Source organism: Grampus griseus, assembly GCF_964374135.1.
Source record: "Grampus griseus genome assembly, chromosome: 3".
Lineage (NCBI taxonomy): Eukaryota > Metazoa > Chordata > Mammalia > Artiodactyla > Delphinidae > Grampus > Grampus griseus.
Window position 1 is genome coordinate 142,205,614 of NC_139019.1, and position 14,814 is coordinate 142,220,427.

Consider the following 14,814-nt stretch of genomic DNA (forward strand, 5'->3'; position numbering starts at 1 on the left):
GTTTCAGCCAGGACAAACAATAAATATTCTTGGCAGTATTGAACAACGCTGTGAACACAAGAGGAGTCCCCAAAGAGGATGCAAAGAATATTGGCCTCCCAAGATCCAGAGCCATATCTCAAAGATAGACATAAGAAAGAAAAACTCAGTTCCCCTGAGAGCTGGCAACACTCAGTAGAACCAGGCCACAGACAGAGTGCAACCCGCATTTCTGTCTGGCCATATTTGGGGGCCCCTCAACCTCCCAGTTGCCAAATCAAGTTCTCTGGACATGAAATGAAATAAACAAGAGGCAGTAGGCATCCCTGGGAGAGACAGGATCCATAATCAATGTTTTTTCCTGCTAATCCAAGCTTGGAAAGGAAGGGACTGAAACCACCCAACCCAGATTGTGACTTGAACCCTCCGTCTTTTAATTGAGATCACACATCTGGTCTCAGGATTTAATGAAGCTCAGGTCCCTGATGTCTTGTTGCAGACGAGAATTCAGTGAGAGACAAAGTGATAAGTAAGAAGTGGATTTATTTAGAGAGATGCACATTCCATAGACAGAATGTCTCAAAACACAAGAGTGGCCCCAGGGCACGGGGTCGTCTCAGAAAGTGAGAGGGGCCATGGGAGAAACACACTCCACAGACAGAGTGTGGGTCCTCTTAGAAGGCCAGAGGCCCCAACATATGAGGTGGTTAGTTTTTACGGGCTGGGTAATTTCATAGGCTAATGAGTGGGAGGATTATTCCAACTATTCAGGGAAGGGGCGGGGATTCCTAGAAATCAGGCCACCGCCCACTTTTTGGCCTTTTATGTTTGGCCTCTGAACTGTCTGCTGCCTGTGAGTATGTCATTTAGCATGCCGATCTATTATAATGAGTGTATAATGAGGCTCAAGGTCCACTGGAAGTCAAATCTTCTGCCATCGCGGATGTAGTTGGTCCTAACCAGTTTTTGTCATATCCTCAATGGCTGTGTCATTCTTTTAAAGGTTGTGCCCTGCCTCCTTCTGTCCTGTTTCAGGACTCTATGAAATTTTACCTTCCTCTCTTGACCAGACACCAAAGATACAGGTCTGGGACAGCTGACTTTGGAAAGAATTCTCACCCTTTGCCAGCTTCTGCCAGTTTTCCCAGGATCCCATCTAGGTTCTGGAGTGAATATGGTGTCCCATTAAGTTTCATTCTGGTCACCAGAAACTATAGAGGAAGGAATAATAATTTTCCCTCTACCCTTTGTAGTGAGTGCCTACCTGAGACTCCTTTTTCTCTAGGGCACCTCATAAATGGATAAGCTTATGTTAAAATGGTTGAAAGTTCTCCACTGTGGTTACTGTAATGCAAGATTATCTTTGGTAAGGTTAGCCTACTTGTTCAGCCTTAAAACAAAATTTTATTCACCTGAAGCCTCACCCTGGACCCAGTCCAGCTTAAGTCAGACCCAGTCTGGTTCTTAAGTCAGACGCAGTCCAACTGCCTCGGTTCTGAACCCAATCTGGAAAAGAAATGCTCAAATAAAGCCTGAAAGCTCATAATGCAAACTCTGGCATAAGAATTCAGTAAAAAGGAGGAGGAAGAAGAAGGGGAGGAAGAGAGTGGTACTTGAAGCCTTCTGCTGTCCTGCGTTAGCTATTTAACCTTGAGAAGCATGTTTAATATCTGAGTCTCACTTTCTTTATCTGTAAAATGAGATGATGTCGACTCCTGGCTAACATTGTGGCAAATGTTTTGAAGTGGTTGCAGTGAAAGTCTAGCACAGTAGGTGGTGTGTAATAGGCCCTCAGTAAGCAGCCCTTGTTGTTTTTCTGCTGTGTGCTTATCAAATCCCCAGCCATTATTCACGGCTCATTCTGTGCCATCCATTCTCTGGTGCTTTCCCTTATGCGTGCTGCCCACGATGATAACTACAATGATAACTCTTACCTCTGAATTTCATATCACTTCTTTCATTCTTTTAAAGCACCAACTTATACTTGCAATGTAATTGAACCTTTTAGAAAGCAAAAAAGACTTACAAACTTTTACCACATTTAACATACTGTACTCTTAAAAGACACACATATAAAACATTTCACGAATTAGTTTTTTCAATTAAGAATTACATGAAATAAGAAAGGTCATCTCAGTGGAACCCAAGAAGGTGAATTCCCATCTAAGTAATAGTGGAAAAAACATAATTTAATTGTCACCTCTCAAAGTTTCAGTTTTTTCTGCAAAGTGGCATCCAAGTGGCTTGCCCAGGGTTGCAAAGTCAATGATGAAGCTGGAAACAAGGTCTGTCTGACTTAGAGCTGAGGTTTGATCAGTGACTGCTCTTAAACTTGCAAGCTTGATCATATTACTAAACTTTCAAGGGCTCCAGGTTCCCATGTGTATAAGTGCTTCCCTCATGGGCTGTTAGGAAGAGTCAGTTAGTTATTCCGTGTGAAAATGTAAAAATCCATAAAACAGTGCTGGGCTTATAGTAAGCACTTTTATTTTTGTTGTTCTTGTTATTTTAATTATTATGACTATTGTCATTAGCAGTAGCAACAACAGTCATCGTATTATTATAGCAGTATTACCCAAAAAGCAAAATGAGTGTCACTGGTGGTGCAGGGCACTGAAGTGATTAATAGAACAGGGAAACAGGGAAACAGAGCAATGAGGAAGTTATTCCCATTTCAGATTTCTCTGATAAGTCCATTAATTCAAGAGGAGCATCTCAGTTTATATCTACTAAAGTTTTAACAACTCCCTTAAACTTGTTCTTTTCTCTCTTTTAGGAAAAAAAAAAGCTAGCAGGCTCAGACTCAGAGCTTTCATTACCTAACTGTATGTAGTTTGAAATGAGGAACGTTTTAACAATTAAATTTATTTTTACAGCTACCTTCTAGCCATGGCAAACAATACCGTTTCTTATGCTTAAGTCTTTCATCATTAACTTTTAAAATAGTGTGTTTAAAAAACAAAAATTTATCAAGATATGTACAAATAGTAAGAAATAATGCCGATGGTGTGAGAGGGTGGCCATTGGGATGGTAATGATGGAAATATGGTTGGGAAATATTGCGGTGTAAGAAGCTGGCAAAAAGTAGATGGAGCGAGCAAACTCCACAGAGGAACCACTGTAAGCAGAACAGAGGGTTTACACAGAGAATTCGTGGAATATAAGGTCAGTGAAGGTCTCCTTTTGCTCATTCCGCCACAAAATGATGAAAATGCGGGTCGGGGAGGCAGCACTGTTCTGTAGACAATTATTGGGGAATCTCTTCTCTAAACCACAGCATTCGGGTGAGGACTCTCAGTGGCCACTTCTTTTTGTGATTTAAGTTCAGGAAACCTTTTTGGAATAACCAACTTGATTCAGGCTTTTCTCCTTAGGAAACTAAGTTCCTAGAGGGCAGCCACTGTGTCTGGCTTCCTTATTACTAAATCCCCAAAGCGTAACCAGCTGCTTGGGACATTATAGGTGCTCAATAACTAGTGTCTGAATGAATGAGTGAATTCTTTCTGCTGAGGGTCCTTCCCTGAGTTCATTTCATATTTGTGTTACTACATCTAAGAACTTTGATGGGATTGGCATAGAGAGAATAAGTGAATTAATTGAAAATGTAGTAGATATATGAGCTTCAGTGAGGTCATCAGTGTCACTATAGTAGTGTTTCGGAGACCCACCACTGTCAGACGAATCATTGGTATCACAGATTGAGATATTAAATTGATCCAGAAGCCCCAGAGTACACACAGATGTCCCTCCTGGGACGAGGATATGACTACAGGGGCTTCAGGAAAGAAATGTCACCGACCACTGAGTTTCCTTAAAGGACCCATTCAGTGGGTTTTTTTGGCCACGCCATACGGCATGTGGGATCTTAGTTCCCTGACCAGGGATTGGACCTGTGCCCCCTGCATTATACCACCAGGGAAGTCCCAGGACCCATTCAGTTTTAACTGTTAGGAGTCATCATGGATTGCCAGCAGTGGGGTGGAAAAGGCCGTTGGTAGGGCAATGGAGAGCAAAGAGATGGTGCTCCTGCATAATGGCATGACTATTTTAACAGGACATGAAGCAGGATGATTCATGAGACAAATAATTCTCTACTACAGTCTGTGAGTGTGTGTATGTAAGCTGAGGTTGTCAAAGGAAATGCTTTCAGAAAAGTTGCCTAGTCTACCGCTCTAAAGCTTCCTCCTTACGTCAATCGAATATTGAAGATCATTGGTTTAGATGAGGGCATGTGAAATTAGCCATTATAGGATGATTCTGTTTTTGGTGTGCTTTCTCATTCAGGTATAAGAGATGGTAGTGATTTTTTGGTGAGGGTACTGGGAGGAAGGTTATAGGGATTTTGTAATAAGAGACACCATATCACACCTTCCCAAATTCATTGCAAAGCAGTGAGTTCTAACTATTTTGTCAAAACCCCTCTGCCTATACTGACTAATATTTTGAAGATGTATCTATAGGATATCCAGGATTTTGCCTCTAATTACCCATAAGCTCTGTGTTGTGGGATTGCTTTGGAGAGCCATATTAGTTCTTTATGTATACAAAACAGATTGAGAATTTCCCCAAAATGTAGATATATTTTAGACCAAACGTTGACATTCAATAACAACAACAGCAATAATAATAAATTCTGGAACTTAATAGTAGCTAGCATATGGAGACCATATAGTATCATGGGTTGGCTCTGCTAAGGACTAACCATACATACATTATCTCATTTGATTCCCACAGTGCTCCATGGGACACTCCAGACGCATAACTTCTGTACTCACTAAAGCTTCAGTTCATCACCCAGCCTCACCTGCATATTGTTTTTCAGCTTCTCTCTCCTAAGTTGGACAAGCATTGAAATAGCACTTTTTTTTTTTCACAGTATAATTCATCATTGTTTAATATAAAACAAAAAGACCCAAATTTGTTTACTGTATCACATCAATATTAGAACCCAAGCTGATGTTATATATTATGAATGGCAGCTTTCTGAATAAGTAATACTCAGTCAATGTCTTGATCAGACAGTCTAGGGAAAAAATGATATTATACATACATTTTGGTTATATGAGGCTCTTAGTCACAACTTCTTTAACATGAGGGCCATGGTAAATTATTCACCTGATTCAAATATGATAGAATTATTTATTTTCAAATTTATCCATTCCAGATCATGAACTCCAAATTGCTCTTTTGTATCCTTGAAGGCCACCTTAAGTGATAAAGAAATTCCCCTGACCTTGGAGTGACTCCAAGACACAATTCAAAGGCAAGACACAGCAGCATTCAAGAAAAGCTCAACATAAATTTGAATGTGCTCTAAAGAGAGGGCAGTTGTCACCATGGTGATTTTATTCTTTCCTAGACTGAGCTCAGAATGAAAGGGGAGGAGTTTTCAAAGCAAAGATGCTGAAATAGGTGAATCAAAGATCTGGATATAATTTTTAACTATCATTAGAAATACGGTACTTAGTTTGAAGTTTGGAGCTTACATTTGGGATCATATACTCAAGATAGTGATTGTTAGGTAGCCTGAGAGATCACCCTTCTATTGTTAAAATATTTATAGATAATTGCAAAGTTATCTTATCATTATCAATATTCTGCTGAAAGGCATTATACTCACACTAATTTTTCCTCAAGTAATAATATTGAATGTTTACCATTCCTATGCAACACACAAAGTACTTTGCTTGCATTATTTCATTTAATACTTAACAAATCTATAAGAGAGATAGTAGAATCATTCCCATTTTAAAGATGCAAAAACTAAGGCAAAGGAGGCAAAGGCTTTAAAGTTCTTTTTAATTTTGGTTTGGATCTGGTTTTAATTTTTTCAATGGTGTATTCTTATTAAAAAATCAGGTTTAAAGCCCCATCCTCATGGAGCTTGCCTGCTAGTGGCTTGTGTGAGTCACACAGTAAGTGGCAGATGTCAGATTTGTCAGGTTCAAATTCAAAAACCCTATTATAAATAGCTAGAATCAGAGTATCAAAGCATATGTAAATATTATAGGATGTTGAAAGCCTTGTTTAAGGTCAGCCATACCTACAGGTCAAATGTTGGAACAGTACAGGAAGGAAGACTGTTCACTGTGAGTCTGGAGTGCTCACAGCTACTTTTGTGCCCCACTATCACCATTTCAGGAATAAACTACCAAGGATGTAACTTTTTTTCCTATCCTCTATTACCCAGAAGTCTCCCTGGACTTCTAGCAGTTCCTGTCAACCACAATTGAAGAATGAGTCTCTTCCAGTTGGGAAGGGCCTTCTCTTAAACTGAGCACATGACGCAGAAATTTATCAAAACCAACCCTGGCTGCCATTGTGGTGACAGATGTCCCAGCTCTATCTACCTCAAACAATCCTGGAGTGACTCTTTGGAATTCTAACACATGCCAACAGTCATTTCCAAACACCACAGTTTTTTGCTCATGCTCTCCCTCTTGCTTTTCATGTGAACTTCCTCTGGTAGATCTCTCCCCTGTACTTGTGCTTTCTGACTTTTAAAACTGGGAGGAGCCACTCTCTCCTCTTGGAGAGATCACTGGGACTCTGACAAGATGAATATCGTGGTGAATGTTTATCAGCATATGGGGGTATTGACCCCTCTCATGGTCCAGAGCTCCTGTGTTGTTCACCTCCTAACCCCAAAGCAAAAGAACCTTCCTTTGTCTCTTTTTCAAATACTTTGGAGAATTCCTAGCCGGTATCTTCATTTCCCTGGAGGAAATGCATGGCAGCCAGCTGCTAAGTGCTGGTGTTCGCATGCACCTGTTTGTTTATTTTTTTTAAATGTAATAGGGAATATGCCTAGAAGCCTGAGTCTGTTTCTCTAGTGCACTCGAAGCAGATTTAGGCTCACAGAAGACAATCACAGCCTTGTCTTGTGCATCTCGCACAACACTACAACTATTGCATGCACAGGTCTCTAGTTGGCATTTTGCAAAGACGTGATGATTAGGAGTGCCTGGAACACGAACTTTTAATGGGTTACCGAGACACGAAAAATTAACCAGGAACATTCATGAAAAACACCACGTAGTAATCATAACCCCTGATCACTGATTACAAAGCTCTTTATCAATGGCTTTTAATGCTGGCTGCATTTTAACATCATTTAGGAAACTTTAAAACACACACACACACACACACACACACACACACAGACCCTGGGCTCCACCTTTAGTGATAGTGATTTAATTGGTCTGTGGTGGGGCCCACGTATCCATATTTTGCAAAAGCTATATAAGTAATGTTATGTATTTGGTCCTGGGAGCCATAATGCCTACCTTTCTCACATTATCTTTGGGCATCTGCCCCCATGCTCACATACTGCAGTCCATTGTCCTGCTTTCTGTTTGAGCATACAGAGCTCATTCCTTCTGTAGGGTCTTTGGTCTCTCTTTTCCCTTCTACAGAAATGCTCTTTACCTAGATCTTGGCACGCCATTCCTCTTGTGCCATTTAGCTCTTAGCTCGCAGACCCTCTTAGTGGAATCTGTATAAGCAGCACCTTCTGGGGTTGTACAGTGCATTTCAAGGGAGGCCATAAACTAGGATGCTGCCTTTCCTGATGATCAGCACTCTTTCCAGTTCTTCTCAAATCAAATAGTTTAATTTTTCCCTTTTCCAGGTTACTAATTGAGACTAATTTGTTTATTGGGTTTATGTTTTTATTTTTTATTTATTTATTTATTTATTTTGTGGTAGCGGGCCTCTCACTGCTGTGGCCTCTCCCGTTGCGGAGCACAGGCTCCAGAAGCGCAGGCTCAGCGGCCATGGCTCACGGGCCCAGCCGCTTTGGGACACAAACCCGTGTCCCCTGCATCGGCAGGCAGACTCTCAACCACTGCGCCACCAGGGAAGCCCTATGTTTTTATTTTTTATTTTTATCTCCTATCACTAAAAGTTAGGAATCAAAAGAGCATAGGAACTTCCTCTGACTTGTTCAGCGTTGTATTTCTGGTACCTAGAATAATACCTTGCATAAACTTGGTACCCAATAAACATTTGTTAAGTGAATGTTCTGTGTGTGATATACAAAGCTTAAAATCTCTGCTATAAGGCAGTAATATTGATATAAGGTGGTTGAAATTCATCAGGAAATTTTAACAGCCAAAGTAAGGTTCCAAGTAGATTTCAAATAAAGAGAGGGTGGTCTTTGACAAGATTTGGGAGGATGATCTTTGTAAGGGGAACAGTATCCCTTAAGAGCTAGAGCAAGTCATGCTCAGAGTAGCACAATTTAGTTATCTTGGCTGGGATGAACAAGCTATGATTAAAATTACGCCAGTCTCATGATATAATGAAATCATCCAAAGTGAAGACAGTATTTGGAAATAGATCACAAGTGGTATCTAATGCAAATGTCTCTAAATAATATGATCATGGCTGTCATGGAGAAAATAGTGTCCCCAATTATTATAAAAGCTTGATTTTCAATTAATATTCTCAAAAAGCTAATCAGATAACAGCAACAACACTGACTACCATTTATGGAGTGCCTCCTTAGTGCTGGTTATTAGACCAAATACTTATTTATTATATCATTTTAACTCTTATAGCAAACTTATGAGGTGATTACTATCCATAGTTTACCATCGACAAAACAGAGACTTAGACGGGTCAAGCAATTGACTGAAGTCCTACCCCAAGTAAATGGTTGAAGTGTGATTTGAACCCAGAGTTGTGGACCTCAAAGCTGCTGCATTCACCCAAATTACTGCACTGCTTGATTTGGACCCAGTTTCATCAGATGTGATCCGGATGATTGTCTGTCTTTCCTACTAATTACATCTCACCAAATCAGAATTTTAATAAAAAGTACAGAAAGGGCTTCCCTGGTGGCGCAGTGGTTGAGAGTCCGCCTGCCGATGCAGGGGACACGGGTTCGTGCCCCGGTCCGGGAGGATACCACATGCCGCGGAGCGGCTGGGCCCGTGAGCCATGGCCGCTGAGCCTGCGCGTCCGTAGCCTGTGCTCTGCAACGGGAGAGGCCACGACAGTGAGAGGCCCGCATACCACAAAAACAAACAAACAAACAAAAGTACAGAAAGTCTTCGAATTATAATTTCTTAGGAACTTTTATTATTTATTTATCTATTTATTTTTGGCTGCATTGGGTCTTCGTTGCTGCACGTGGGCTTTTTTTTTTTTTTTAGTTGCGGCAAGAGGGGCTACTCCTCACTGAGGCACGTGGGCGTCTCTGCGGTGGCCTCTCCTGCCGCAGAGCATGGGCTCCAGGCGCGCGGGCTTCAGCAGTTGTGGCGTGCGGGCTTCAGTAGTTGCGGCTCGCGGGCTCCACAGCGCACGCTCAGCAGCTATGGTGCACGGGCTCAGCTGCTCCGTGGTATGTGAGATCTTCCCGGACCAGGGCTCGAACCTGTGTCTCCCGAATTGGCAGACGGACCCCCAACCACTGTGCCACCAGGGAAGCCCTCTTAGGAACTTCTGAAGTCCATCATTTGGAGCTTGAAATATGCCTTCTTAAAAGAATGTTATGAATACTGCTCCAATCCCCAGGCCACAGAAGCCAAACATAATTCTGAACATTTTCTTAGACAAGAAAAACAAAGTAATTTTATTTTGCCTGTTGTTTACATACTAATATTTAATTATGGCAATAGCATATAACATTTAAAAATAGACAAAAGAATTTGCTGATGTTTTAATATACTGTACAAATATCTGAGCAAAAGAGACCCCCGAAATGCCCATTCAATTTTTGGTTTATACTTAAATTGAATGCTGGTAGCTAGTGATGGTTTAATTAGAATAGGTGAAAAGATATATGGGTGATTTTGTATAGATGTCAAAGGAGATTAGGGGCTCTTTCAAAGAATTTAGGTGAATTGCAGTTGTTTTCACTACACGTGATTTCATTTCAAACTGGATTATTTTTTTCTTTTCTCGTAATGGTATCATTCCTGTTAAAGCATGTTGACATAAGGAGAGGATGAGGGGAGGGCTCGGACAGGATCTGCAAGTCCAAGATAGATGAAAATGCAAGTGCATTACATGTATTAGCGAGCATCAGGGATTAAAGACAGAGGACGGGGGATGAGCGTAGGAAGAAATTTGAAAGAAGAAATATTGCTTGGGTTGGACCCAGTCACTAAACTGCTCTTAGCTTGAATCGCTTTACTTGTTGTCCAGAGTCTAGAGTACAGGGCTGCCAGTAAGATTGGAGCTGGGTGACCAGAGGGCATGAGCTCTCAGAACTCAGCAGGCAAGGCTTGTCTGCAAGGCTTAGGTGTTTCTAACTCAAGGGAGGGGCTGCTTTCTCTTTAGTTATAGAGGATTGACAGACTATATAGAAAGGTAATTCCTGTTGAATTCAAGTACCAGTACAAAGACAGTACCAGTTTCTGATAATCAGCCTCAATTGATACTGAGTGCACAGGTGGGCCTATTTTTCTTTTCTTTTTTTAATGATTTATTACTGTCAGAGAAGAATGGTAATAAACTATTCCAGTATATTTCCTTCAAAAAGTGGAGCTACTGCTGGTTTGTTTTTAAAACAAATAGTTAATTCAAAACTAACAGAATTCTCCTTTTTAAAAAAAAAGATGGTAGTTGCTTATTTACTTCGTTTCAAAGGTTTTTTTTTTTTTTTAATTCAGTCTCCCTAGCAACAGAGACATCTGTCTCTATTCTCTTAGTCATTAAAGCCAAAGAAAGTAGCTGCTTCAAAAATAATAAAGGCAATTTCTATGAATTGGGTAACTGTTAATTGTTGCCAAGAAATCTTAGTGAGATAATGAGGCATACAGCAATTGACAAAGATCTTTTCATTGATGCATGAGCTTCTAGCTAGCCCATGGTGGTTAGCTAATATATACAGTACCATCGATGAGGTATTGTGTGATTTGCTATGTAACACAAATAGAGAAGTGATCTTTACTCTTTCTAATTTCTTTCAGAAGTATGCCTTGCTGTGATTTTTCTGATTGCTTAGTAACTAATCATACCTTGGGATTCCAGGGAATATATTTGCCCATTACATTTCATGAAAGTAGAAAGGTTTGAAGCATTCACAACGGAGATCAATGCAACAAATAGTGTAGTAGCTGTTGGCGGTGTTAAAACACAATATACTTATTTGAGTTGTAGATTCTGCAAAGCCATTTTAGTGAAAATACTTAAAATTGCACTCGATTCTAAAACGTATATTGGCATTTGTGCTAAAACTGTTTGCAGGCCGCTTGTAATGAAACCCCAATCACCCTCTACAATAGCTTCACTAATAAACACAAAACAGTTTTTCAACGCTTTCTGCTTTCCCAGCAGCCAAGGAAGCAAATTATATTAAGTCAGTATTTTTTATCATTGGCCCTATGTTTGGCACATGCCTGGCTCTATGTGAAACTACTGTTAAATGGGTAATAACAGAAGGAGAAACGAACGTATAAGCATATAAAGCATATAAAAACAGGTTTTTGTGATTTTTTTTTAAATCAGGAAATATGCTTCCGATAACCAGATGTGGAATAGCTCATCGCATTATTGGCTCCATAAGCCTATTTTAGTTTCTTAAAGGGGGCGGGGGTGATTACAAATGGGAAGTGTAAAAAATGCTGAATCTAGTTTCAAAATTAGGATGTTTATAAAATTTACACGTGCATGGGTAACTATCAAGGCAAATACAATAAATATTAAATGTATATCAATTTTAGCAGAAATTTGAATAAGAATTTTGCTTTTATTATGGCATGTTGTAATGTAGTGCGGATAAGAAACAGAGGAACTAAAACATGTTTTGAACCTCACAGTGACATTTGTTTCATGTCAGACTCTAGATATATGTAGTTTGGTACAATATACAGGTCATAAAAGCATTGCTGGTTAGAAATTGGATGAGATCTTGGAATAAAAATGTAGGCACAGTTAGGCAAATCTTTTTGGTGTAGAGATATTTCTGTAATTTATGAAGTATTTTCTTTAAAAAAATCCTCTCAGTGCAGATATTTCTAGTAAATGCTTATGAATGTAAATGGATAAAAGACATTATCTTTTGTAAATTACAGTTTTTGTCTGCATAATTTCACACTGTTAAGGTGACAAACTGTTAATTTCCTTTCAAGATGCCTCTAATAGAATAAAAGTAGAAAGAATTTTTTTAACAACCGGGTAGAAATAGACTTGAATAGCTGTTGGTGACTTTTTATCAAAAGTTTAAAAAATTCAGTGTCAAGAAAATCTTGGCACTTGATGTAGCGTTTGTAACATACTCTGGAAGATCTCAAAGTTACAGCGCTGGCTTTTTTGATCAGGTTTTACCATATTGTCTCTCAGCATGTCACTTAACAGCTGGTGCAGACCTTGAAATGAATATTGTCTCAAACAAGGGCCATGTATAGGATGTGTCTCTTTCTCTAAATAAAGGATTGGGAAACTGTGGCCTATGGATGAAATTAGTCCCACTGCCTGTTTTGATATGGTCTGTGAACTAAGAATTATTTTTACATTTCTAAATAATTGGAAAATAATCAAAGAAAGAAAAATATTTTTTAACGTGAAAATTATATAAATTAAAATGTCAGTGTTTAGAAATAAGATTTTATAAGACACGAATAAAGACACAGACCTACTGGAGGACTTGAGGATATGGGGAGGGGGAAGGGTGAGGTGGGTGACAAAGCGAGAGAGAGGCATGGACATATATACACTACCAAACATAAGGTAGATAGCTAGCGGGAAGCAGCCGCATAGCACAGGGAGATCAGCTCGGTGCTTTGTGACCGCCTGGAGGGGTGGGATAGGGAGGGTGGGAGGGAGGGAGATGCAAGAGGGAAGAGATGTGGGAACATAGGTATATGTATAACTGATTTACTTTGTTATAAAGCAGAAACTAACACACCATTGTAAAGCAATTATACCCCAATAAAGATGTTAAAAAAAAAGAAAGAAAGAAGATTTTATTGGAACATAGCACACCCATTGATTTACATGTGGTATGTGGCTGCTTAATGCTACAATGTCAGGGTTGAGTAGTTATGACAGAGATAGTCTGGCCCAGAAAGCCTAAAATACTATCTGAAGCTTTCCGGAAAAAGTTTTCTGACACCTACTTTAGATTTAGGTTATAGTATCAGAGAGAATTTTTTAAAATGTGACACATACAGTATTTCCTAATAACTAATAAATGCAGCTAACATGTAAAGGGAACTTTATTGGGTCAGGGATTGTGCTAAATATTTTGTGTGGCTCATCCCCTTGAATTTTTGTAATAGGTCTATGAGGTGGATACTGAATTTTTTCCCATTTTATAGATGAGAAAACAAACTAAAGGAAAAGATTTGCCCAAAGCCACAAAAATGAGAGTAGTGGAGCTTGGATTTAGAGCTAGGTTTGTCTGAGGGCAAAAATCCAACTGCACTATAGTCATTTCTATGAGTACGAGCGCTTCCGGATCAAAGAGAAAAAGACAAACATTTCACTAGAAAAACAAAGGAAATGGGTAGACATTTCCTCAATGAAGAAATACTAATGCCTTTTTCCCACACAGCTATTAATTTGGGGATGAAGATGAGAAGAATTACTGAAGCCCTTCCTGGTTTTCTGACTTGGAGTCTGAGATTTGGATTTATTTCCCCCTTGAACTCTGGTTAATAATTCAGCAGGGGTCTCCAGAGTTTCTGAAACATGACCTTCAGATCCCCACCCTGGTGTTTCCTGGCTAGAGCTTAATCATGCTAGCCAGAAAATATGGGAGAAGTAAATTTCTCTAGTGGATTCTCTATGAAAGAGAATTCACTGGAAAAGAAAAATAAAATTGTTACGACAGGGAGAAAGAGTGCTCCAAGAAGGTCTGGCACACAATTCTGTGGTGTTAGGAAAGCCATTTTAACCCAGATTCATTGTAATAACCTAGGATTCCATGGACACAGGTGCTCATAGGGAGGTTCGAAAGGTCTTACACCACTTCTCTGCTTCTTTCTTTCTTTCTTTTTTTTTTTTTTTGTGGTATGCGGGCCTATCACTGTTGTGGCCTCTCCCGCTGTGCAGCACAGGCTCCGGACGCGCAGGCTCACTGGCCGTGGCTCACAGGCCCAGCCACTCCGCGGCATGTGGTATCTTCCTGGACCGGGGCACGAACCCGTGTCCCCTGCATCGGCAGGCGGAGTCCCAACCACTGCGCCACCAGGGAAGCCCTGCTTATTTCTTTTTTTCTGGTCCTGTGTTTTGTGCCAGATTGTCTTTGTATGAGCCCAGATTGTCTTTGTATGAGCTAGGATTCCAATTTGTAAACAACCTAAAAAGAGAAGGAACGTACTGGAAGAATGTCAGGTAGCTCTGAGAATCAGCAGGAAGCCAGGAAGGCAAGATTGATAAAGGAGACAAGAACAGAAGATTTGGCAACAAGAGCCATTGGGTAGAGCCGACCAAAGGGTTGGGCTGAATGGGACAACATCATTAGTATTGATGCTGCTGAATGCTGCTACCTGGATTGACTTCTGACCTGTCCCTTAACCTTTGTGTCTTTTGTAAAAATTCACAGTTATAAATAGGAGTAGCCAATTGCCCAAGTCTTAGACTATGTCCATTAGCTCACTAGCCAGGTGTAGGAAGACCATGTGGACTTCAGCTTCCAGAGTGAGCGGGAGAAGGTTTGAATACTGTGTAGACCAAATATAAGAGAATTTATCACTATATTTGGTGAAGGACTGGAATGAAAAGATGATTTTCCTAGTCCTTGACTTTTGATGACTCAAAGTCATCAAAGTGCTGTGGTATCTTTGGGCAGTGGTTCTTGGAAAGCACAGCCGAGGGATTGCTCACTGACCCGGTGGATGATGAGAGGTGCCCTGTGATATCTTTCCAAGAGTTGGGAATGGT